The following is a 24,741-nucleotide window of genomic DNA, read 5'->3' as shown; positions in this document are numbered from 1 at the left end:
ACGTCCCTTATGCCCATCAAAGCCTATGGCAAAAACTCCACTGACTTCAGGGGTCGGTCTCTTCTCCCAAGTCCCAGGCGATGGGACAAGAGGAAATGGCCTCAAGTTGCGCCAGGGGAGGTTCAGATTGGAGATTAGGAAAAATGTTTGCACGGGAAGGGTTCTTAAGCCTTGGACTGGGCTGCCCAGGGCAGTGGTTGAGGCCCCATCCCTGGAGGGATTTAAAAGCCGGGTTGCCATAGTGCTTAGAGACATGGTTTAGTGATGGTTTTTATCAGAGTTGGGTTGATGGTTGGACTCGATGATCTTAAAGGTCCCTACCAGCCTAGACAATTCTATCATTCTATGACTTCAGTGAAACCTGGGAGCCTTGGTATCGGGAGGCAAGATTCGTATTTGACACGAATGGTAAAAATAATTGCCGAGTCAAAATGTGACATCTGCTTTCACTTAAGACTTGCAGGTCCCTGGATGCCCCAGCTTGCTGAAGGACATTGAAAGGAGCCAGAAAGTTCAGTTACTGTTAGCTACCACCTGGAATTGCGTTTGACTTCAGACTGCCAGCGGTGGGGATTACAACCAGACCAGTGCTGGGGACGGCTGGTTTTGCACCAGGCTTCACTCCAAACTTCCACTTTGTATAACTAACTAGGTGTAATTTTGAGAACTGTCTGCTTAGTATTTCAGCGCAGGACCTCAAATTTGGATGGAGGGAGCTCAACTTTACTGTATTTTATCTTTCTCAGTTCTGCAACTGAGAAATGTAAAAAGTAGTGCCAAAGAACTAAATATGAGGGTATTTTCAAAAAAGCAGGGCATATGGCGGGGTCAGTTGTGATCCTGGGATCCCATGGTCGGTTTGTTTTGCTGACAACACATAGGCAAGGGTGTAGCAGTGAGCTCTGGTAAAAGGACACGGGACACGTCAGAGTATATATTTTTTTTTTTGTTTCTGAACTACCAGGTCTTTGCTTCCCTTTGAAAATCCCTGCAGGAACTTAGGCTGCAGATTTCTTCTTGTTTCTCAGTGAAGTGTTACCCAAACCTCTAATCTGGGGAGGGTGTAATTCAGGTTACTCCCTCGTGAAACAGTGCAAGCCTCCTGCTAATGGGTTCCTCTCAGGCTCTGGTGAATGTTCTTCATTACACAAGAGGAAAAGAGAGGACTCAAATAGTCTGACGTAAATGATGTCCAACTATAGGAAAAATGAAAGGCTGTAAAAGCATTTTTGTATATACGTGTGTTTGCATATGTGTACGTGGGACTCCTGTCCTCTGTCATTAATGAGAGCTGCGCGTGCTGCTGGGTCACACACCAGCAATAACTGGATCTGCCATGAATGCCTCACCACCTTTTAACCAGATAGAGAGCTCGTGCTGGTTTTGTGCTGGTTGCAGGGGGACAGGCAATCTCTCATCTGGTATAATTCCTGGTTGTTCAAGCTTGTTAGTAATTTTTTTTATGTTCTTACTTTCTACCGAGAGAATAGCTTTACACAGAAGTGGTGCAGCATTTTTGATCCAGTACTAGGAGCTATAGAGCTAGGTTTACTGTGTTTCTGAACTGTAGCTTGATATGGGGTATGATAGAATTGTAGAATCATAGAATGGTTAGAGTTGGAAGGGACCTTAAAGATCATCCAATTCCATCCCCCTGCCATGGGCAGGGACACCTCCCACCAGACCAGGTTGCTCAAAGCCCCATCCAGCCTGGCCTTGAACCCCTCCAGGGATGGGGCATCCACAGCTTCTCTGGGCAACCTCTTCCAGTGTCTCACCACCCTCACAGTGAAGAATTTCTTTCTAATATCTCATCTAAATCTCCCCTTTTTCAGTTTAAAACCATTACCCCTTGTCCTGTTGCTCCACTCCCTGATCAAGATGTCAGGGTAAGGGTGGGAGCGAAGTCACCGACAGCGAAGTCACCGACGGTCCTTCCAAAGTATTATTTGGTGCAGTATATGCATTTTATTTTATCCATTCGGTGGGTGCACAGCTCAGTGTCCCACTCATAATGGGACTAAGCTGGCAACTGGTATGGACAGATAGACGTGAGAGTGAGAAACTGAGAGAGGTAGATATAGATAGATATATCCCATGAGGTCTTGGTGGATGAGAAATTAATGCTTTAGATTCACTAATCCCAGATGTCTCCTGTCTAGATACCATCAAATACGTTGCGCCGTGTCTTTCTGTAAGGGGAAATATCAACCAAAAAACAGATTAAGGCCAGTAAACTGGCTAGATTCCTGACTAGATCGGAGTCTGCATCCAGGTGGCCAAGAGGATAAACTAGCAGTTAATGCCTACGGAACGCTACTTGATTTACAAATGGTATTCCCACACTTTACCCGGGACAACTTTAACTGGGGATGCTCTGCTAGTGGTGTAGCGGTAGAGCATTAAAACTTTATGCAAAAGATATTTGCAAATGCTCACTAAGCAGTCTCACTACAGATATGTAAGGCCAGAAATGAAATTACTTGGATGCCATTCACCTATTTTTCCTGTCGCCATTAATAAAAAAGCAAACAAATCCCTTGTATGTGCATTTGAACAATGACAACGGGCATCCACCAGCTGCTGAAATAATTATTTAAGAGGCGATGAAAAGCCCGAAAGACTGCAAGCTTTCCGTGGTATTTGAGAATGCTTTAACTTTAAAATGTTGGCTAGTAGATTTAAGGCTTAGGAAAAACCTAGTCATTTCCTAGGGGAGTGTCTGAATGCCATGTTTCCCCTCAGAATGTGTATTTCCAATTCACTGCATCAACAACTGGAAAAAAAAGAAAAAAAAAAAAAAGACATTTTGACGGATCCTTTATATATGTGATATTTCCCACCCATGACTGACACAGCTATACTAGGCAATGTTAAAGTAGGATTGGATCCGCTAGGAAAAACTGTCTTTTTTTTTTTTTTTTTTTCTGATAAAGATTATTTCATTCAAGGAACTGGTTTAAATTCTGCTAGAAGAGTCTGTATAAACTCCATCTCCTGTAGTAGCGCTTGTGACTACACCCTGCAAAATACTGCTAAATCCTTTCCCGTGTAGTCTGACGGCTCAGTCGGGAGAGAAGCTGAGACAATTCCCTGGAGAGAGGTTGAAAGTATCCCAGATCATTTAAAGGGGATGTTAATGATGATGTATCTAGTTATAACAACCTAAATATCAGCACCGTTAGCAATTTAGTTTCTTATTATAGCATGGCAAAAAGGAGATAAACAGATTATTTATGCTTGTTCTGCACGGAATGTTATGATTTTGGTGTCTTTATTGGATGTAGCCTGTTAGAGAGACCCCGCTTTTCCCCGTATTCTCCCTGCCTGATAATTAACATGTATCGGGTGCTTTTAAATAGCAAACAAAGGAAACTCACTCGGCTTGTTTGTTGGTGTGTTTATGGTCATATACCAAAATACCTCACTCAAAACAGCAGCAGTTTAAATTTCTTGCAAGAAGAAAATATTCTTCTTAGGCAAAAGGTGTTCATAAAAATGAAGTGTTTTAATGCAACTATACATCTGAAGTCAGAGAGGGTAAAAGTACTTTGAACCAAAGTTTATATTTAAGAGCTGGAGACCTCAGGCTTTCAAAAAGCACAGAAATTTCTGCAGAAACTGATACTCTTATTGTCCATGTGTAGACCTCAGCTCTTTGCCTTAGTTTTCCTTCAGCAATCACAGCAGGGTTAAAAAAAAAAAAAAAAAGCAAACGAAATCCTTACATGTTTAAGATGGAAGGGGTTAAAAAAAATGAAAATCACTGGGCCTTGACCCATTTGATTTTATTGTATGGCATTCAAAACCCCTAGTGGTGAATATGGTATAAATAGCTAGCTAGATTAGTTAGATTAGACATTCAGAGAAAGAGGATAGTGGATAAGAGATGATCTGCTAGGGTAGAAAGATAATCCTGATCACTAGGGATCAGTCCCTCTTCCACTGAAATCTAGAAAGATCCCCAATGTTAGCAGAAGTAGAAGGACGCAGAGGTTCCTTGCTAAGGACCACCAGAAGGAGTGATGGATGTCAAAGTCTGTGAAGGGCTACAGTGAGCCCCCTTAGAAAATTCAGCCGATGGAATGAAGGTTGTTTTTTTGAAAAATCTGGGTATTTGCTGACAATTTTCCATACTATTTTTTTTTTCCAATGGCACTAATAAGGATCAGAAAGCCGAATAATGAAAGAATCTAAAGCAAAACAAAAATTCTCTGTGAGGCTGGAAACTGGAATGTGTCAGCAAAAGACATTCCGAAAGGGAAATTGATAGTGGAATTCATAAGACCAGTTTAACCTTATGAGATAAATGAAATGCAAAGAATTACAAGTAAGCAAATAACAAACTTCCTTGACTAATAATTCGGGTCTGCGATATTTATGTAAGTCGAAGTATGTTCCACCCACCACGTGACAATGTTACGTTATATTGCCATTCATCTAGATGGGTAAAAAATTGCAAGCAGACTGCGAGAAAAATCACAATACGGGCTCCAGATCTTTTGTTAAAGTTCAGTAGTCCATCTCCCAGGCTTCCCTCCAGGAACCTAGCAAGTACTATACTGTCTTTCTCACAGAAAAGTAAAAGAAATCTGGCTTCCACTAGAGACCTAAACTAAGAAATTCCAGCTAATTAGTTCTTTCCCTACTCAGGCCCCATCTGCCCATTTGCCTTCCGTATGTGAATTCCCTGTTAGTCCTGCCGTTAAGGATTCTGCCCTGACCGTTATATCCCTCCAAAATTTGGTCATCTCCACACCCCAGATCTGCATCCCGCCTTAGGCCGTGCACCTTTCCCTGTACCCTCAGCTGCTCCTTCGGTAGACTCTGAGGGTTTTGGCATGGTACCACCTCATACCCCTCTTTTTCATCCACCAGCCACCTCTTGAGACCTCTCTGCTGTCCTAGACAACCATGCAACAAGAGGGTCGCGTAGATGGGAGCAAGGTGAGACCCCACCTGGAGTCCTGTGTCCAGCTTTGGAGTCCTCAACACAGGAAGGACATGGACCCGTTGGAACAGTTCCAGCGGAGGGCCATGAAGATGATCAGAGGGATGGAGCACCTCTGCTATGAGGACAGGCTGAGAGAGCTGGGGTTGTTCAGCCTGGAGAAGAGAAGGCTCCGGGGAGACCTTATAGCAGCCTTCCAGTATCTGAAGGGAGCCTACAGGAGAGCTGGAGAGGGACTCTTTGTCAGGAGATGTAGTGACAGGACAAGGGGTAACGGTTTTAAATTGGAAGAGAGGAGATTTAGATAAGATTTTAGGAGGAAATTCTTTGCTGTGAGGGTGGTGAGACACTGGAACAGGTTGCCCGGGGAAGTTGTGAATGCCCCATCCCTGGAGGTGTTCAAGGCCAGGCTGGATGGGGCTTTGAGCAACGTGGTCTGGTGGGAGGTGTCCCTGCCCATGTCAGGGGGGTTGGAACTCAATGATCTTTAAGGTCCCTTCCAACTCTAACCATTCTATGATTCTATGATTCTAAGATGCACTTGGCCAAGTTCTCTAGTGATGGATAAAATGACCAGAAATCATGATTGCTTCGTGTTCCAGCGCTCTACCCGTGCTCCCTGAGGTTGCCCCGGGGAAAGCACAGCAGATGGGCCCATTTCATAGAACTTACTCCAATAATGTATTTGTCTATTGGCAATAACGTTATTATCTCGGTAGCTGTGTCTGCCAGAGGGTGACACTGACCTGGACAACCAGCAACAGCCAGGTGGGTGTCTGGCTGCTGAGGGGGAGGGAGGGTGCTGGTGCTCCAAATTGTGAGGGGGTGGGAAGCCCAAAAGGTAGCGGGTACCTGGGATGCTGGAGACGCCGATCTCCAGAGGCTGAGCATTCACTGGGAGAGAAAGTGGAGAGCGGTGCAGCTGGGAGCGGTGGGAAGACTGGCTCTTGGTGAGACTGAGTATCAGTTGTTTCGCGTTGCAGGTTATGTCAGCAGAGCACCTGCTCCTTCTGATTGTGCTTTCGTGGAACAACAAGGCACAGCAAAGGGGAAATATAACCTGCACAGCCTGGAGGCCCGTAATTTTCAAGGCATAGGCTAAGAAGAACTGGGGACGTCAGGTAGGATGAAGAAATACACGAGTATTGTGCGTGAGGGCCACAAAAGTGCTCAGAGGGCTGGGGCATCTCTCCTATGAAGACAGGCTGAGAGAGTTGGGGTTGTTCAGCCTGGAGAAGAGAAGGCTCCAGGGAGACCTTATAGCGGCCTTCCAGTACCTGAAGGGGGCTACAGGAGAGATGGGGAGGGACTCTTTGTCAGGGAGTGGAGCGATAGGACGAGGGGTAATGGTTTTAATTTGAAAGGGGGAAGATTTAGATGAGATATCAGGAAGAAATTCTTTGCTGTGAGGGTGGTGAGACACTGGAACAGGTTGCCCAGGGAAGCTGTGGCTGCCCCATCCGTGGAGGGGTTCAAGGCCAGGCTGGATGGGGCTTTGAGCAACCTGGTCTGGTGAGAGGTGTCCCTGCCCAGGGCAGGGGGGTTGGAACTGGATGATCTTTAAGGTCCCTTTCAACTCTAACCGTTCTATGATTCTGTGATTCCATATAACTTGTGGCAGAAATGTCCTATGGTTGTGGTATCTTCTGTCAGAGAAATGGGTTTTGGCACTGGCCAGCAGGTCTTCTGCAAGAGCCAACTCCTTTTTGCAGGGAAACATCCCAGAGATGTCTCAGAGGTCAGTTTCTCTTAGAGCGGTAATCCAGATGTGGAAAAATAATTACATTTTATTAACATATAGTTTTCGTCTTCCTATTGCGCCTTTCAAGTGTGATTCCCACGGAGCAGACACGAAAGATGTTAAGAAAGGCACCTCCCTAAACGGAGCTGCCCCTTTTCATTTTGTTTAGCTGAAGGGTCTTGGATGCTCTAAGCTTCTGTTACGTGCTTCATTGTCAAGGTGTTGAAACATTTACAATACGTTTCGGATGGCAAATGTCACCCACTCTCCATCAGGTTTTATTTCCTGCTTGGCCTGACCATCCAGACAGGCACCGGCAGAAACCTTGGTTGTTGTTTCTGTGTTTTACCCTCTCTCAAGACTTTTCAGAAATGCGTCAGGAGTCTTTTGATTTATTTATTTATTTATTTATTTATCAATCATAAGCAGAGCTCAAAGCATTCTACCCGCTCTTTAGTTTTTCAAAAACGTCTCGTCTGTCTTAATTTCGATGCGAATTGAGTGTAGCGAAATGTTTGGGGGTTTTTAGCTGAAATCAGAAATGTGTGCCTTGAGCAGAGCCGGTGTGAATCAGAATTTAAAAAAAAAAAAAAAAAAAAAAGAAAACAAGAAAAAAGATGTGATCTAGTGTTATGATGTGACAAGATGTCCAAACTCACAGGAAATAGGATTTTTTTTTTTTTTTTTCAGAAGTCTAAGATGAATTTGAAGGGCCACCCTCAACTTAAAACCATGCCCCTGCCTGAACAGCTTTTCTACCTGTTATTGAAAGTCGTCTCTTAGGATCACCCGTACTGAATCAGAAATGGTTAGACACACAGGGTTTTCCACATTCATTTGTTTCTTTTATAAAGTAACATTTTGTACGTTGGTTAATTTCCCCTGTTACTTTTAAGGGCTTTCATTATGCAAAGAGGAAAAAAAAAGAAAAGTTCAAGAAATAAATTGATTGTGAAAATACAAAGGAAGAGGCAATAGGCAGAAGAAAAAAAAAAAAAAAACCGAGAAGGGAAGTATGGGCTGAAGGAATTATATAGCTCTTAAACGGATCTCTACAGGGACCAGAGGTTCTATACACCAACCCCCCTGGTATATATATACCTGCATCTAAAATAAAACAGATGCAGAACCGTATCGCTGTGACTGTAACACCACGAAAGAGCTAACATTTCCCCAGGAAAAACGGGCCCGGAAAAGGAAGTCATCTAAGATGAAAAATCTTATGCGTCTTAAGTCTTATAAGATGAAAAACCCTGTCGGCGGGATCGGGTGGGCAACCGAGGGCTGCTCATTCGGAGGAGGTTTGCCCGTCGGTACGTGGTGAAATCACCGGCTCTGGAGTCGTAGCGCCAGCCTCACAGACTGGTGTCCTTTCCACCACGTCCCAGTGCTTGCCTTTAATTTTTTATTTTTTTTTTTAATTTTTTTTTTTTTGCACGGGAGACGGGTGTTGGGAATCTGCCGGCCCGGGAGTGCGTGGCAGGTTGGATGATGTGCACCTCTCCTTCACCGTGAAAGCATCTCACGACTGAAAGTCAGGGTGTACCGGGCCGGTGATGGAAAAATGTGCACACAAATGAGTGTGCTTGGGATTGCCAGTGCAACTGGTGAGCCCCCATCTGGAGCACTGGGTCCAGTTCTGGGCTCCCCAGTTTAAGAAGGACAGGGAACTGCTGGAGAGGGTACAGCAGAGGGCTACAAAGATGATGAGGGGCCTGGAGCATCTCTCTTAGGAGGAAAGGCTGAGGGACTTGGGTCTTTTTAGTCTGGAGAAGAGAAGACTGAGGGGGGATCTGATCAACGCCTATAAATACTTCAAGGGAGGGTGTCAGGAGGATGGGGCCAGTCTTTTTTCAGTGGTGCCCAGGGACAGGACAAGAGGTAACGGGCACAAACTTGAACGTAAGAAGTTCCATCTCAACATGAGGAGGAACTTCTTTACTTTGAAGGTGGCAGCTAGAACAGGCTGCCCAGAGAGGTGGTGGAGTCTCCTTCTCTGGAGACATTCCAAACCCACCTGGACACGTTCCTGTGCGACCTGCTCTGGGTGGACATGCTTTGGCAGGGGGTTGGACTAGATGATCTCCAGAGGTCCCTTCCAACCCCATAGCATTCTGTGATTCTGTAATAGGTCTGACCATGCCTGGGACATCACTACATTATAGGCATCTCTCCAAAGCTACTTCTTCGCACACAGAGAAGATTTCCAGGTGTTTTTTCACCACAGTGAGTCTGAGGAAATCTGGGTTGAGGAGGGCTTTGGGTCAGACAAGATTGCCTTCTCTTTGTTTCTAAAAAAACTCATGAACCAAGTCGCCCCCAACCACATACACCTGCAGCTTTGTTTTGTCATAAAATGAACGTTTTCAGCGGCGAGACGAAGGGAAACTTTACAAAATGCACAAGCATCAAAGGCCAGTCTTTCATTTCCATCAGCGAACGTGCCTTTCTTCCAGAACCATTGATTTTTGTGCGACTTCTCAAAGGTTTAGGGTAGCCCGAGCTTAGGTACCTCGCTTAATCACCCACACCGGTAACAAATCTTTCCTTGGCTCTCTTGCAAGCCAGGTTATGAACAAAGGTGCATATGAATTATTTGACATTGTGATGGCGACGACTTAAATACATATACTTTTCCCAAGAGCCAGCCCCACCTTTTGTCTTGACGGAAAATGCTTGCGATAACGTTCATCGATGGTTCCTCAGACTTCTTTAAGTATCAGGGGAGCAATCCGTGGGAGTAGAAAAAGGCAAGGTGTCTTGCCGGGAGGTATCGTTTCCCGAAGGACGGGTGTATTGGAACAGATAAGTTTTGGCAGCCTAGTTCCTGAGTTTTCTGAACCGCAGTGGGAGACCTGCTCACACGGAGCCCGGCGGGAAGACGGGGACGCGGGGCAGGGATGGAGGCAGCAGGGTGAAGGCCAAGAGGAGCCCACCAGGCAGGCTGGGACAGGAGGAGCAGGCGAAGGCACCACCGTCACCTTTCCTCTCGCCCAAGCGCTTGCCTTTTTTTTTTTTTTCTCTTTTTTTTTTCTTTTTTTTTTTTTTTCCCCCGAAAGAGCTGTTTTTCAGTGTCACATGGCATAGGCGAAACTTTCCTTGAAGTCCGTCAGTCGAATCAGCCTGCGGCGCCAGAGCAAACGGGAACCCAGGAGCCGGGCAGCACAAGCAGAAAACCCACCCGGAGGGCACGTTTTCTCCCCAAAAGCCCTGATATTTTGGGGGGAAGGGCGGGAGAAAGGGGGGGGTGGGGGGGGGTGGGGGGATCCAAAGCGCCGGGGAACGGGGCTGCAGATGCAAGGCTGAGCTGAAGGATGGAGCGGGAGAGGAGGAGGAGGAAGAGAGGGAGGAAGGGCGACCCGAGGCGGAGGGGGGCCGCTCCGAGAGGGGGGGGGGGGAAAGGAGGTGAGGGGAGGGGGGGAACGAGACGGGGGGGGGGTGGCCGCCGTCTCCCCGCGTTGCCTCCCGGCTGTGGGCGGGGTGTCGCCGCCTTCGGGCCGCCGCCGGGGCGGGCCGGGCCGGGCCGGGGGGATGGCGGGGGAGGAGGAGGAGGAGGAGGAGGAGGAGGAGGAAGAAGGGGGGAGCGGGGGCGGGGGGGGGGGGGGGTGTCATGCCGAGAGCGCGCGTCGCAGCCCGCCAGGCCGCGGCCCGACCCGCACCCCGGGGCGCAACCCTCCGCCGCTCCCCCCAGGCAGGCGGCCCCGCTTCCCGGCGCCCCCGGGGGCAGGCAGGCAGGCAGCGGCCACCCGGAGGGGGCCGAGGGAAGGGCGGGTGTGTGTGTGTGTGTGTTGGAAAGGAGAGCGGGACCCCCCTTTCCGTCTCTTGGCAAGGAAAGGGAGGGGAGGGGTGTGTGTGTGGGGAGGGGAGGGGAGGGGAGGGGAAGGGGGGGGGGGGGGGAAGTTTAGCGGAGGGTGTTTGAATTAGGAGTTATCCCTAAGAGCCTTTCCCCTGCTCTGATCCAGAGGGCAGCGCTGGGAAGAGGGGGCGGCGGCGAGGGAGCCCTGCAACAACATCTGTAAAAAACTTGGCGGCGGCGAGGAGCGTGCCAGGAGGGGAGGAAAGCAGCAAGAGGGGGAAAAAAAAAAAAAAAAGAAAAGAAAAGAAAAGGAAAAAAAAAAAAAGGAGAAAAAAAAAAAAAGGGAAAAAAGGGGGACACAACTTTTTTATTTCCCGACACGTGAGTATCTGGGCGCGATGCGTTTATTCCCTTCCTTCGGTGGCCGCGCCGAGCCAACACAATGCCGGGCGGCGGCGGCGGCGGGGCTGGGGGGGGGACGGACACGGGACGGGACGGGACGGAGGGGTCGTCCCCCCCGTTTCCCTCGAAAACTGTTGGATAACAGTCGGTGGGTTTGGTTTTTATATTATTTTTATTATTTTTTTTTTTTCATCCCGTCTTCTTTTTTTTTTTTATTCACCCCCTACCCCCCCAACACCCCCCTGAAGCCCCGCCCCCCCCCCCCCCCCCCCCCCCCCCCCCGGGCTCTTTTGTTGAACCGAATCAGAAATGTCAGTCGGTGCGGGTGAGTCAGAAGGGCTCGGATTACAAGATCGCTGAAACTGATGTGGGATCCACACTCTCACACACGCACTCACACTCACACACTCACACTCACACACACACACACACACACACAGAGACAGGCGGCGGGCTTGCTCCCCGCGGGAGGCGGGCAGGGAGAAAACAACCACCAACAACACCCACCCCCCCCCACACACACACACCCCCCACGCACACACTCCTTGTCCCGTCTGTGTGTCTGCCCCCCCCACCTCCCTCCATCGACATCACACACACACACACACACACCCCCGGAGAATGCCCGCCGGCCGCGGCGGGGGCCGGCCCCGCTAGCCCCGGGGTGGGGGGGGGGGGGGCGAGCCGCGGTGGCCCCGGCCCTCGCCCCATGGGCAAGGCGGGGGGCTCAGCGGCGGCAGGTACGTACCCACTTTGGGGCGAGAAGTTCTTTTGTTTCCCCGGGGGGGGGGTGGTGGTGGTGGTGGTGGGGGGGGGGGGGCCCACTTTCTTCCCGGCTCCTTCCCCGTTCCCGGCCCCCTTTCCCGCTTCCCTAACTTGAAGGCGGGGAGTGTGTGTGTGTGCGCGTTGGGGGGGTGGGTGTCTAACCCCTAAAATGGCTGTCAGGGAGCGCGGGTTACGGGTTGGGGGGGGTGGAGGGGGTAGGACATTCCCCGCTCCCGTCCCTACCGGATTTTGCAAGATTTTGATTATTTTTTTTTTTTTTTAAATAATTTAATTTTTTTTTTTTTAAATTTATTTATTTATTTTCATCCTCCTCCACTTTTCTTTTCTTTTCTCCTCCTTCCCCACCAACTCCCGGGCATTTTTTACACGCCCGGGAGGGGACGGCCCGCAAACTTTGGAAGGAGGAGAAAAGCGCTGTCACATCTGGAGGGGCGCCGTCGGGGGGGGGGGGGGGGGGGGACAACGGCCGCCCCAACGGCCGGTACCGGCCGTTGGGGCGGCCGTTGTCCCCCCCCCCCCCCCCCGACGGTTCCCTGAGGAGAAGGGGAAAAGTTGCGGGATTGCGTGTGGCGTTTTGTTTCTTTGCCGGGGGGGGTGTGGGGGGGCGCCTCTCCTCTCAAGTTGAGGAGGAGGAGGAGGAGGAGGAAGGGGGGGGGTACGTGTGTGTATATATGTGAGGACCCCCCCCCGGTTTCCGCGCATGGCGTAACTTTGAGAAGTAAAAGAACTGTTGGGGGGGGGGCGTGTGTGTTTGTCCGAGGAGAGCCCGGATCCTTCACGGTTTTGTTGTTTTTTTTTTTTTTTTAATTATCCTGAAAAGTCGGGGGGGGGGGGGTGTGACACACAAAACTCCTGCGGCGGCTCCGGACCCCAAATCCTCTCCCAAATCCTCGCCCCACGTGAAAAGGTAAAAGGAAATTACATCCCCCCCACCCTTACCCCTCTTTCCCCGCTCCCCACCTTCACCCCCCCCCCAAATTTTTCTTTTTTTAACCCTCTGGTGCGTAAGTTTTGAGCCGGTCCTGTGGGGTAGGGTGTCCGTGGCCTTCCGCCAGTTGGTACGTAGATATATTTATGTAAAAACATTTTTTTCTCTCAGCTCCTTGCCAGCTGTTCCACATTTTCCAGCTGCCTCTTCGGTTTGAAATGATGGACTGTACGGATCTCAAAAAGAGCCTTTTTTTCCGTCCGAGGTAGGGATGGCTGGCTGTCCCCTTGATAAGACGGTGTCAACGTTTTGAGAGGCTACCTTGGCTAAAGGAGCTTTAGGTAGCAACCCACAGCCGTCGCAAACCTCACGCCCCCCCACCCCCCCCCCCGTCTCGCCCCCCGCTACTTCCCGCTTTGTTTTCAAGGCTCAATAAACGTGAATTATTTTTATTTATTTATTTATTTATTTTAAACCTCAGCGTGCGGACTTGGTTTCTTTTGTGCGCGTGCTACAGTAAAAAAAAAAAAAAAAAAAAAAAAACCAAACAAACCAAAAAAAAACCCCCAAACCAAACTCGGAAGCGGAATTTTTCAGAGGCGTTGAGACGCGCGGCTGATGGAATCGACGCCAACGTTTTTAAGAGGGGCACGGCTGCCCCTCTTTTCTGTGCGTGGTGGCGTAGGTAACCTGTTTTGAAACCATTTCGGTCGGTGGCGTCCTGAGAAATCGCTGAGTTTCTCCGTGCCGCAAGGTGATTTTTTTTGTTTTGTTTTTGATGCGGTGTTCGGCGAGGTTAGGGCTTGAAATCTGCGAGAAACTGGCCTGAAGTAGTTTGAATATTTGTGCGGTCGCATTGTGATTTGGAGAGGTGCCTCACTGATTGATTCCTGTAATTATTTCATTTAGGTCCTTTATTAAAAATTAATAGCCATCTGACAGTTTCTTAATTACGGATGTCGTGATTATTTTGAAGGAAGACGAATGCGGTGTTTTAGGAGTAAAGTAACCTTAAAATGTAAAAATTGCCGTGTCCGCAGCGTGTATTACAGTTGAGGAAATACGTGTGAAAAGTAATGGTGAGTGAGTTTAACAACCTAAACTGTAGGCAGCCCCCCGAGAGTTTGTTTCTATAATGAAGGTTTGGGTTTAACTAAACTAGCTAGCGTGTAAATGCTTACAGTTTGGTGTATTTCAGCCTGATTCTGAAAAACATAAATAATAGTAACTCTGAGAGAAGGCTATTTTAAGGAGGAAGATTATTTCTTTTAAAAGCAGGATTATGTGATTTTGAATGAGTAAGAGGAATGAGTAAGGAAAGGACTCCTTCAGTGTGCGTGTGTGTATATATATATATATATATATTCTTTTAAGCAGAAGTGGAAGTAAAACTGGGGATTAAGGTGTCTAAATGAATGCACTCTTGCATTCCGGTAATTGCACGTGGTTTTCAGTAGGACATGCCGTTTTCCAAAGCGTTTCTGCAGAAGTCCTGCAAGACAAAGACATCACCTGCGTTTTCCTGCTGGAGTGGAATGATGTTTTTGGCTTGAGGAGGCGTGGGGTGGCCGAGGCAGCTTGTGCTGCTGTAAGTCATCTCCGGTTGTGAAAGATAAAACGTTGCGCCTTTTTCCAAGGCAAAAACCACTTGGTAACTAAGAAATTAAAAGTATCGAGGGTTATAAATCGTCTCTGTTTATTTTGCAGTCGGGGTTAGAGAAGCTAAACAAGTTTCGAGGTACCGCTGTAATTTGTTCATCTTGCAGATGACTCTTTAATTTTTTAACAAGATAAATGTGTGGCGTTTGATACCGACTCTTAAAAGTTTCAGTTACGCTTCCTGCCTGTTTTTTGGGAAAGCTATTCCATTACCTGCTCTCCGTAGCTTCTTTGGATTTCATCCTGTGCATTCGAGGAAGGGATGGCGTGTTTTTGTCTTGCAGAGTGTTAGTGAAAAGTTAGTCCTCTCTGCCTGATAAATAAGGAATCTGATGGTTATTAAAGCAGGATTTATTTGGAGTTATGGAAGGAAGCAGTTTAATGATCAGCGTTGCGTGCACTCAACTATATGGAGACAGTAATGTACAAAGAAAAAGCAGACTTGAAGGAAAAGTGAATCAATGAGTCATGAAATCCTCAGGAAAACCTTAGTAATGGAATGTTAATGCTTTTAGACTATAGTAGATTATCGTAAAAGTCAGACTTTTCTTCTTTATGCAATTGTTGTAAATCCCTAGCTAAAGAATACTTTGAAGAAGGCTTTAGTTTTTCTGGCACTCATATTCTCTAGTCATTCTGATTGCTTTGGAAGATTCAGGAAATTTTCTGCCAACTTGCAGTTTGGCAATTAAAATGCTAAAATGGCTACAGAGGAGTCTTTTTATTCCACAAAAGGTCCAACTGTAATAATGATTTCAAGTTGCCTTTTAACCATAGGTTTTATAGACGTCCTCCCTTTAGACTTTTGTCATTTTTATAAGGGAATTGATTTGTTATACTTTAAAATCAAATAAAATGAGACAGAATAAACAAAAATAGGCCATGGGTGCTGCTGCAAACTTTTCAAGTTCTTTCAGTGCATTTTTCATCTTTACTTTTATTTGATAGGTCTGTGAAATAGAGCTGTAGACTGGCAAAGACTTTAAATGAAATTTCACACTTTGATGATTTTTTTTTTAACTTTGATATATTGACAGCAAAAGGAGCTGCAAAGCTTTTATATAACTTGAGCAGTAACGCCAAGCAGCAGTCAAACGTCTCTATGCATTTGTGTTTAACTGCAGAAGAAAAACATGTCCATGGGCAGTAGAGGGTTCTTATCAACTCCCTAATCCCAGATCCCAGCAAACCTTGAGGGCATGCCTCAGATCTTGCTGAAATCATTGTAGACTCTCACAGTTTGCAGATTAAATATGCTATGTGTTCCTGGCTCCAACAACAGTTTTATGAGCTCACTAAGCTTCCTGCTTTAAGATCCTTTTTCTGAAGTTTTTAGGAGCTGCTAAAGGCGATGCTGTCTGTGGCAAGTGGTACTTGTTAATTTAGAGACACTTTGGATATTTCATTCTGTCTGTAAAAATAGCCACAATTGCTGTTTTCGAATTGGGGGTCGAGTTGCACTGAGAAAAAAAGAGCCCCTTTAAAAGGGGGATTCTGTTGTTTCGACGTGTTTGTCAGTACACAGGGTTACAAAGTTTATACGAGGCTTGATTTGTTTTATGGGGGCTTGACTTTGACCGGGCTCTTTAAAAGGAGACTTTTTCAGTTGTGATTCTAAGCACAATGCAGCTTTTAGTACATAATTTCTGAGCCTCTTTTAACCAATTGTATTTGTAGCAGCTCATTAAACATACCTTTGAAGTTCTCATTCTCCTTTAAGTGTCAAAGCAGGGAAAATGTATTCTGCCAAGGGTGAGTTTCAGTGAATCAGGTAGTTAACCCTGGGATTTGTTGACCCTTCTGAAGGAATGGTGTCGCACCTCAAATTCTGGGTCCGGTCTTCTTTTCTAGCTGCTAAATAGTTAACTCGTATGTTTTACTCACTGTAATCATGTTTATGTATTGGGTGTAATAGTTTTAATTAAAAAGGAAAATACTTATTGTCCAACAACATGTGTCATGTTATTCCCGGGAGAACTTGAGCCAATTTTGTGCTTAAAGGTTATTCAATGAATGAAATTTTGAAAGCCCATTTGTCAAGGTACTGCACGGTTTCTGTTAGTTTTCAACCCCCAAATTCATTGTCTGCGTGGCCCCAGTCATTAGTCATCAGTGTATTAGCGCTGCCTCCAGGCAATGCTGCCCGGCACTTCTTCACACCATTATAGCTCTAAAAGTGTACTCTGCCGACTTGTAGAATTACTGCTCTTGATTTCCGCTTGGCTGGGTTTGAGGTAAGTCCCCTCCCTACCTTCCAGCTCACTCTAATCCCCGCTTTTCTTTTAAGGCCGCTTTCTGCCGGGATTTAGGGGAAAACTTTCTTAAAGGTTGCACTGGCATCATACTGTGGTTTTGTTGTGGGATACGCTGTGCATATAAATGGTACCTGCATTACCTTGAAAGTGTGTTAAATTGGCTGCCGGTCTGAAGAGTTGGGTTTTCTCTCTCTTTTTAAGAACAAAACAAGAAGCGAGACAACACGTTGATCTTAAAAACGCTTGCAAGATTATTTAGATTGCAACAAGGGGCGAACTAATTGGGATAGAACTGTATTTGTCTCTAAATAGTTGCTGGGTGTCAGAAGTGATAATATCAGAATACGCTACCAAGAGGTCTGATTGAATCATTTTCTTAGCTAAAGTTTCCACTCTGATGTCAGTTATTTTTTTGCACTGATTACCAAGACAATCTTTTTTTTTTTTTTTTTGTTTTAAATGATGCTCGAAATACTGCTTTTATTTTGTTGGTATCTGATACTTAGGTCAGGGCTAAAGGATCCAACTAATCTTTCGGTGGTTTAGAGCTGAACCTCCCCCAAATAGGTTTGCTGCTTCACATGATGCTCTGTTTTCGTTAGGTACAAATCTCTTAATGTCAAGAAAATCAGCTACAGGTAAAGAATCCTTCATCCAGCTGCCGAGAGGATGAAGCCTTCATTAAGTAAGATGTATGAATACCTGAAACTGAATAGTCAGAAACACAGATCAAGTTAGTGTCACTTCAGTACAATGTCTGCTGTGCTGAGTGGCGTATATTAAAATGAAATCCTAGCGCTAACGATGCTTCACTAACAGGAGGTGGTTTGGTGTGGTTTTGCTTGGCTCTTCAATTCACTATGGATGTTTTTTTTTTTCCTGGAAAATAAGACAGCTGTATAATTCTATGACTCCACTATTTTAACAGGGGTAGTGGATTGCAGAGTAATTTATACGGCAGCGCTTCAGAGCCGTCCTGTTGTGTTTTGTCAAGTTACAAAAACCTGAAGGAATCACGATGCAGTTTTACTGCTGCTATGAGACAGGTGTAAAACCTAAAGTAAACTGTAAAAGCTGAAGATAAAGTTTTATAAAGTACCTTTCGCACTTGGAAGTTCTTCCTGGATATAGCCCTTTCACATGTTAAACCATCTGTGTTGGCTTAGAAGGTGAAATTTTGGGTGAAGGCATCCCTTAACCTGAGAGTATGCTGAGGAGATAAACGGGCTTCCCGGAACGGGACTGGTGATCAAAACATGGCACTTTCAAAAACGCTCTACTTGATTCCTTTAATCTTGTTTTAAAATGCTAATTGTAAAATGCGGAATGCAGTCTTTTCTTCTTCCATTTGCATATCATAAGTTGGAAACAGAAGGCACATCTTTGCAGTAGATGTATATTAAATATATTCTTCCTTGAGCTCAGTTCCTGTATAGATTGACATTGATATATAGATCCAGTTTTGATTCTAAGGAATCTTTCATCTGTTGGGGTTGATGAGATAAAGCAAAAAGTGTGAAGAAAGCGGTCGTGCCATTGGAATTCACATTTAGCTCTGGTGCTCTAAATTAGAACATTTCTGCGTTTTTTCTCTGGCAGTTGTAGCGACTTCTTATTCGATGAGCTAAATAAATCGTGATGCAAAGGACACCCATTACAGATGCTTGCGATTCGTTTTACCAAGCTGTTTGTTGACAGATTGGTAAGAAGGGAAAGAGAAAAGCATCCTGTATCGTCGCCATAAGTGTTCCTAACGCTAATAACGGTATCAGCGGAGGAAGTCATAGGGGGTGTTATCAAGGTGGCAAGTCTTGCTGGTTGTCCTCCTCTCCGCATATTCCCGTCCTTTCAAATCTTGAGCACGTGGATGCTGTTAATTCAGGTTTCATAAAACAAGCGTTTCACAGGAGGAAGTCACTGGTGCTGTTACTTCAGTTTGGTTTGGATTTAGGGCTGCTGGACTCCTGAAGAAAGATAGGGGCAAAACCCGACTGTAGGCTTGGTAGGGAAGCTTGAAGTGTTCCTGCTCATTTTAACCTATTGCTACAAACAGTAAAGGTCCACAGGAGATTTTTTTTCTTTTCCCCTGTGCTAATTCTTTCACAGCTAATCTTACTTTGACATAATTATTAGAGTTTTCCCTGCTGCAGAGTTTGAAGCACAAGGACGTGTGGGGTTGCAAAACAAGCAGTTAACACGTCTTACTCTGAATTTTCTAGCAATTCTAGGCAGTTTAATTGGCAGGGCTTCTGATTTCTTAAGGGTAGGTGCCTTACATTTTTAACCCCGCCTCCTTCCCCAAATATATTTACAGATTTGGGGACTTGAAAAATATGTGACACTTTCTGTTTCTTTAAGAAATAACCTTTGCTCTTTCCATCCTATTTAGATAGTTTGTAAGAGAGTCAAAATGAGGCATAAAGAAACCCAAGACCATGTGATTAAAATAACAAATGCTTAGATGCAGAGTTAATGACCTGGTTTGTTTGGGTTTGGTTGTGGGGTTTTGGTTTTTGTTTTTGGTTTGGTTGGGTTTTTTTGTTTGTGGTTTGTTTTTTTTTTTTTTTTTCCATCGTAAAGTTCAGTTCCTAACTCTAAAGACTCTTGGATAATGAATGGATGATGAATTTTTACCCCAGAGGATACATCATATCTGAACTGTAAAGCCACTGAGATGTGTTGTAAGTTCTGGCCCTGTGTCCCTCAGCCTTTGTGTTGCATTGCCCCACACAACAACTGCTGAGAGGGATGGACTGGTTGGATATGGACAGTTTGGCCCCAATCCTTCAGTGTTCTTACCCATTAAATTCTGTTTACTGGGTAAGAAACTATGAATCACTTCTTTCCTGGCGGAAAGCTGTTTTATTTAGATGCAGAGTTTAATCTGTTGAAGTGATAGTAAAAACATCTAATTGGGGTTCTACTTAACAGCTTTCTAAATCCCGTAACAAAAGTAGAGATAATCTACTAGTAGGAGTATATGGGTGATGTGTATTAAAGGCAGCTGAGGTGCTGCCTCACTAGAAAGTGCCACTTATCGATCCTGCTGTTTGCGTCTGTTTTAAACATTTTCAGAACTTTTGGTAATGCGGTTTATTTGTAGCAGAAAGATGTAAGCAAATGTAATTCCTCTGGAGTCGAGCAATTATTACACTTGATCAGTAGTTCAGTGCACGCCACAGAATAGTTTCTCGCTTAGGATCTTAATCAGGAGAATGCTAATAGCGCTGCTTTGCCTAGCTGATTGCCTTTGTGTTTGTGATCCTGCATTATTGTTGCCACAAGCTATTTAACCTATCAGGAACAGATCAGATCATCATTAACCAGGCTTTAGGTCTAGTTGTTTTTCAGTCTTTATGGGGGGAAGAAATCAAAGGAATGTTAAGACAGGGAAAGACAGCAGATAATAATGAGTTTGGAAAGATTGTATTTAATACATGTGGTGCCCTATAACTTGGGGTATTTTTTAATTTCAAGCAACAAATCCGCCTATCTGGTTCTCTCAGGTCTTTTCTTTCTTTCTAATTTTACTTTGCATTTCAAAACAAATTTAGGAGAAGTATGCAGTTTGCAACTAGCACAATTATAGGTTATGCATGTCATTTAAATGGAGATAAGTATTGCGAAGCCCAAGGTATCTTTTCTCCCAACTTACTAGTGTTTTGTTGGGTATTTATATATAGTGGATATAAAAATTATTTTTTTTTCTCTCTTTATATTGGTTTTAGACTTATTGTGACCAGCTGGCTCAACAGAGACGAACCTGAACAAAATTTGCCCAGGAGTATTTAATGGGGATTGCAGAATTCTGGTTTAGCTTACAAAGAACAGAGAAAAGATCAAACTATTTAAAAAATGTATAGTATTTAGATTAGTTCCCATAGCTATTATAAAAAAAATAGTGGAGGTGTACCAGGATGTTAATGTTACAACTGGAAGATACTTCTTAAAATATCTGAGCGCGTGTGTATTTTTCAGCAAGTACTGGTAGGGGTAGCTTTGTCAGTGCAGCTTTGCCAGCAGGTTTGATGCAAAGCAATGCTGAAATCTAGGTGGGTTTGGGAAGTTAAATGTACCTGAATCAAGCCTGGATAAATCAGTGTGAAATAGCTCCCATATAATAGCATAAGATTGTCTCATATAAATTTTGCATTTGAATGTATCTGAACGAGACAAGATTTTTTTTTTTTTTTTTTTTATCCTTAAATAATCCCAAGGAACGGTGTAACCGGTTTTGATAAAATTGATAAAGGGTCCTTTATGGTTGAGAGAGACTGTAATTTCCTGATTGTTCTTCGTGCCTCCCCTTGTGTTTTTCACTTTCATACAGTTGTGCTGTTCAAGATGTATTGTATCCCCAAAGACTGCTTCCAGTAGCGTGGATCAAAGTGGTACCTATGAACACCCTAACTACCCCAGAGTCATTTCTGCAAAATTAAACATGCTATGTTTGCTTGCACGCTGATTGGGGCACTCTGGTTGCTGATAGCAATCAGTATGAACTTCCCTACTGCTGATGTAATGATGATGAATGCTGTGACACTGCTATTTCAGACAGCTCTTCTCAGCGGATGCAAACCACTTGTTAATGAATTGAATACAACTACAGCGGCAGCGAATAAAACAGGGAAAGGATTTTTTTTTTAACAACAAAAAAACCCCAACACATTAAAAGATACCCCATCAAAAAAAAAAAAAAAAAAGTAGCAGACAAAGGCAGAAAAAGGTTTAAGTTTGCAAGAAACATAAACCAGTCTAACAAGCAAATTGAGAATTTTTGATTCTGACTCCCGCCCCAGCGCAAGTAGTCTTGTTGAAGTCAGTAAGCCTGTTCTCATCAACAAAGATTTGCATGATCTGGTCTTTAAAACTAACTCGCTCAGTATAAATGCAATGATTTTTGAAGTAATTCAGAGAGGAAAAGGAGCACAAGAGTTGAAGATTTCTTGAGAAATCCAAGTGTCTCTTCAGAAGAGGGTCCTGCTCCCTTCTCTTCCAGGCAGAGGGCTGCTCCGCTGCTTTCGGTTAGATAGCACTGTGAGTAAATGAACAAAAAGACTTCTTTTTTGCCTCTGCCATATAACAATATGATTATTTTTAATACTGTGGGACGCAGTTTTAAGACCAGCATACATAGGGACCGGAAATTATATCATTTCAAATTCCTTGAAAGCATTTTTTTGTTTGAAATACGTTTCCAACATATTGCCATTTGTTGACGTTCCATTTAAAAGAGACAGTCTTAGCGATTTAACTAATTAATTCCAGTAGCTTGTTCCTAAAATTCCTCTGATTTAATATGCAATTGGTGAAAGTTTACATTTATGATGTAAAAAAGAAGAGACACACCTGCAGGCAGGTTGCTGTTTTGAGAGGGATTAGGTTTAATATAGGGATCTGGAATTAATTGTGCAGTGGGTTGAGGCTTTAGGGAAATTACAAAGGGTTCAAGCATGGTTGAATGGGAAAAAGCCATGAATGTTTGCTTTCAGGAAGGAATGTTTATCCCTCTATTTACCTATGGGAGTTCAGGCTTTCGCCCATATACTGTTATAGCATTTTCTTACCATTCATATGCACATGGAGATGCTGGGTAGAAACTATCCAGCTTTCTGGTTTTTTGAAAGCAGAGCTCCTTGCTGCAGAATAGATCTATATTGTCTCAGGCCTGGGGGCAGGAACAGAGAAGTCACTGACCCACAAGCTGGGGAGAGCCGCGTACACCCTCCTATAAACCACTTTGTGTTTTAATGTGAAGACGAACGTCAGGCTGGGTGATTTTCAGAATGCTTTTTGGTAGGGATTAGCAGCCAGCCGAAAGAAATCTTCACGTCATCCTGGACTTTTTTTTTTTTTTTTTTATCGTTTTGATAGGCTGCAGTTCTCGTCTTTCAGTACAATTTCTGAGAGAAAGTAAAAATCACAGCCCAAATTTAGGAGGATGATTCTAGACGACACGTGTGTCTGGTTTGCGTTTTTTTTTTTAAGTTGGTCTTCATGAAAAAAAAAAAAAAAAAGACTTTTTGGGGCACCATATTGATTTCCAGTTGACTGCTTCCCTATCGGGCACGCTTGGCAAAACATCCCAAAACACATACCTCTCATTATTAGTCCTGCCATCTCTCCTGGCTTTCCTTACTCTCCCGGCCGTGTGTGTCGCCGTGTAGTTGATAGGGCACTGGCGGGTAACTGGAGCTGCTGGAATTCTTGCAGATGCCCTTGGCACACGTGCGTGGGGTTGGGAACGGGAGGGAGGAAGGAAGGCACCGGAGGAATCGTCTGCGGCGCCGGGGCCATCGGCTGGTGGTGCAGGGTGTAGGGCCAAGTAAGAAAGTTTTGCTCTTGCGGCGTTCCCCCTTCCATGCTGACATGAATAAAAGCAGCCTTCTGTGCGTAAACTCAACAGACATGAACCAGAGCAGGTACCAAGAGCAGATGTTTATATTAGCTCCTGGCCAATTCTGCAATTTTCTGACCAAAAATTCACTTTAAGCTGCTACTTCAGGCCTCTGTTCTGTACCTTTGTCCGCACTAGGTGGCATAAAACAGGAAAGTGGTAGATAGAAAGTGGTGGGAAATGTGGAATTATTATCTCCTAGTCCTCCCTCCATTAAAAAAGAAAAACCAACCCAAAACACCAGAAAAATGTCATTGGTGGGCTGCTGGGGAAAGAAACAAATAGCCAAGAGACTGGATGGACGCCAGTTTGAGCAGCCACGTGTTGCTCTGGAATTGCAGATGATCCAAAGATGCTTTTTCAAGAGATTAAAGCTGTGTTAACTCCTTACAGTACCTACGCCTCCTTCCTTTTCTGAGCAGTGAGTAGGACGGGATTGTACTGGAAGTGGTGTCCTGCCATGGTGGAGAGGGGAAGCAGGTGGAGGTAAGCGAGGGGCTCCTTGCTCGTATCTGCACAGACATCTGCGTGGCAGGAGGCGGTGGAACCACTGCAGATACCTGTCATCGTTTTGGTGACCTTTGCCCACGTGTTTCGTGCCACTCCGCCGGCCTCCTGAAATGGGGGCAAATTATGTGGCTTCTTCCTTTCTAGTTGAGTAGGGAGCATAATTGTTTCCTTTCATGTCTTTTAGCCAAAAGGAACAGGCTTGTGAACCGAGGACAGAAGAAAACGGGGGGAAAATTCTGCAGCTTCCCCCTCCAAGCTCACACAGTCAAACTCTTAGATGTAAACGAAGATGCTGCCTGAATAGCAGACTTGGCCCTTAAAAACCAAACCAGAAGAAAAATAACCGCAGCTGAAAATGTATAGCTTTTTAAAGCAGATTTTGGTATTTATGTGGCCAGGGCTGTACAGAGAAAACGAGCATGTTCTGGTCAGTGTGGGGTGAAGAGCTTGAACAGCATCCCCCCAGTTTCTGCCAATGCAAGGGACTGAAAAGCCTGATATATATATGACCAAAGCTGTGGGTGCTCTTGCATGAGGTGTGCGAGGGTAAAGGGGGAGAACATGTAAGAGAAATTCGGAAAGGTGCTTTTCCCAAGCTCGTATGAGACCTGTCCACAAGGAGATTTGTGCGTCGCTGGGTACAAGTGAGGGCTGTTGCAGGTGGAGCATTGTTAGATCTCGCCTGCTTCCTATTTGAAGACACTTGACGTTCCCCTTCTTGTTCTGGGAGGAAGTTATTTCACAGATCACAATAATATTTATAGCGCTTTCACAGGTAGATCTTGAAAGTACTCTTAGAAGCACTCTTGCCACGGCAGGTGGAGCTTTGTTATTCCGGTTTTTAGCAAGAAAGGATCTCAAGGGAAGAAAAATGCCTTGCCGAAGGGTGGACCAGTAGGTCGGTGGCAGAGAGTCTCTGATATCTAGTCCCAATTCCTTGGCTGTGCTGCTAAATAATGATTCATTTAGCGATTGGGCTCTTCTTTGATCCCTACTGTATAACAATGAGGCTTTGGAGTGTTTTATTGTGCTATTAAAAAGAACTCCTACTAGGGAGGTGGGAAGGGGAAGGTTTACTAGACAGCTGTGTTTGTGATGAATTGGCTTTGTAGCCTTTTTGGGGGTTGTTTTTTTGGTTGGTTGTGTTTGGGTTTTTTTTTTGGACTGTCAGAATTGGGGAAACAGGTTGCTCATGTAATTACACTTCATTATAGTTTACTTTGTGGCTTGTTTTGAAGCCTTTGGTTTTTTAATTCATTTAAATGTTGTTCTAGAACAGTGCGACTTCCTTCCGTTTCAGACCCCTTCAGCTAATG

General features: G+C 45.0%; 1 protein-coding gene across 1 annotated transcript in view; it reads left to right on the top strand.

Moving 5' to 3' along the window:
• Nucleotides 1-10,577: 10,577 nt before the first annotated feature.
• Nucleotides 10,578-24,741, top strand: part of GLI3 (GLI family zinc finger 3) — a 218,779-nt gene continuing 204,615 nt past the window's right edge. Inside the window, exon 1 of the mRNA XM_074146109.1 lies at nt 10,578-10,869. The gene's annotated coding sequence lies outside the window, so the exon portion shown is untranslated. The remainder of the gene's footprint in view (nt 10,870-24,741) is intronic.

The sequence above is a fragment of the Numenius arquata genome, chromosome 4 (assembly GCF_964106895.1).
Source record: "Numenius arquata chromosome 4, bNumArq3.hap1.1, whole genome shotgun sequence".
NCBI classification, from domain to species: Eukaryota; Metazoa; Chordata; class Aves; order Charadriiformes; family Scolopacidae; genus Numenius; species Numenius arquata.
This window is presented reverse-complemented; position numbering and strand designations above follow the sequence as displayed.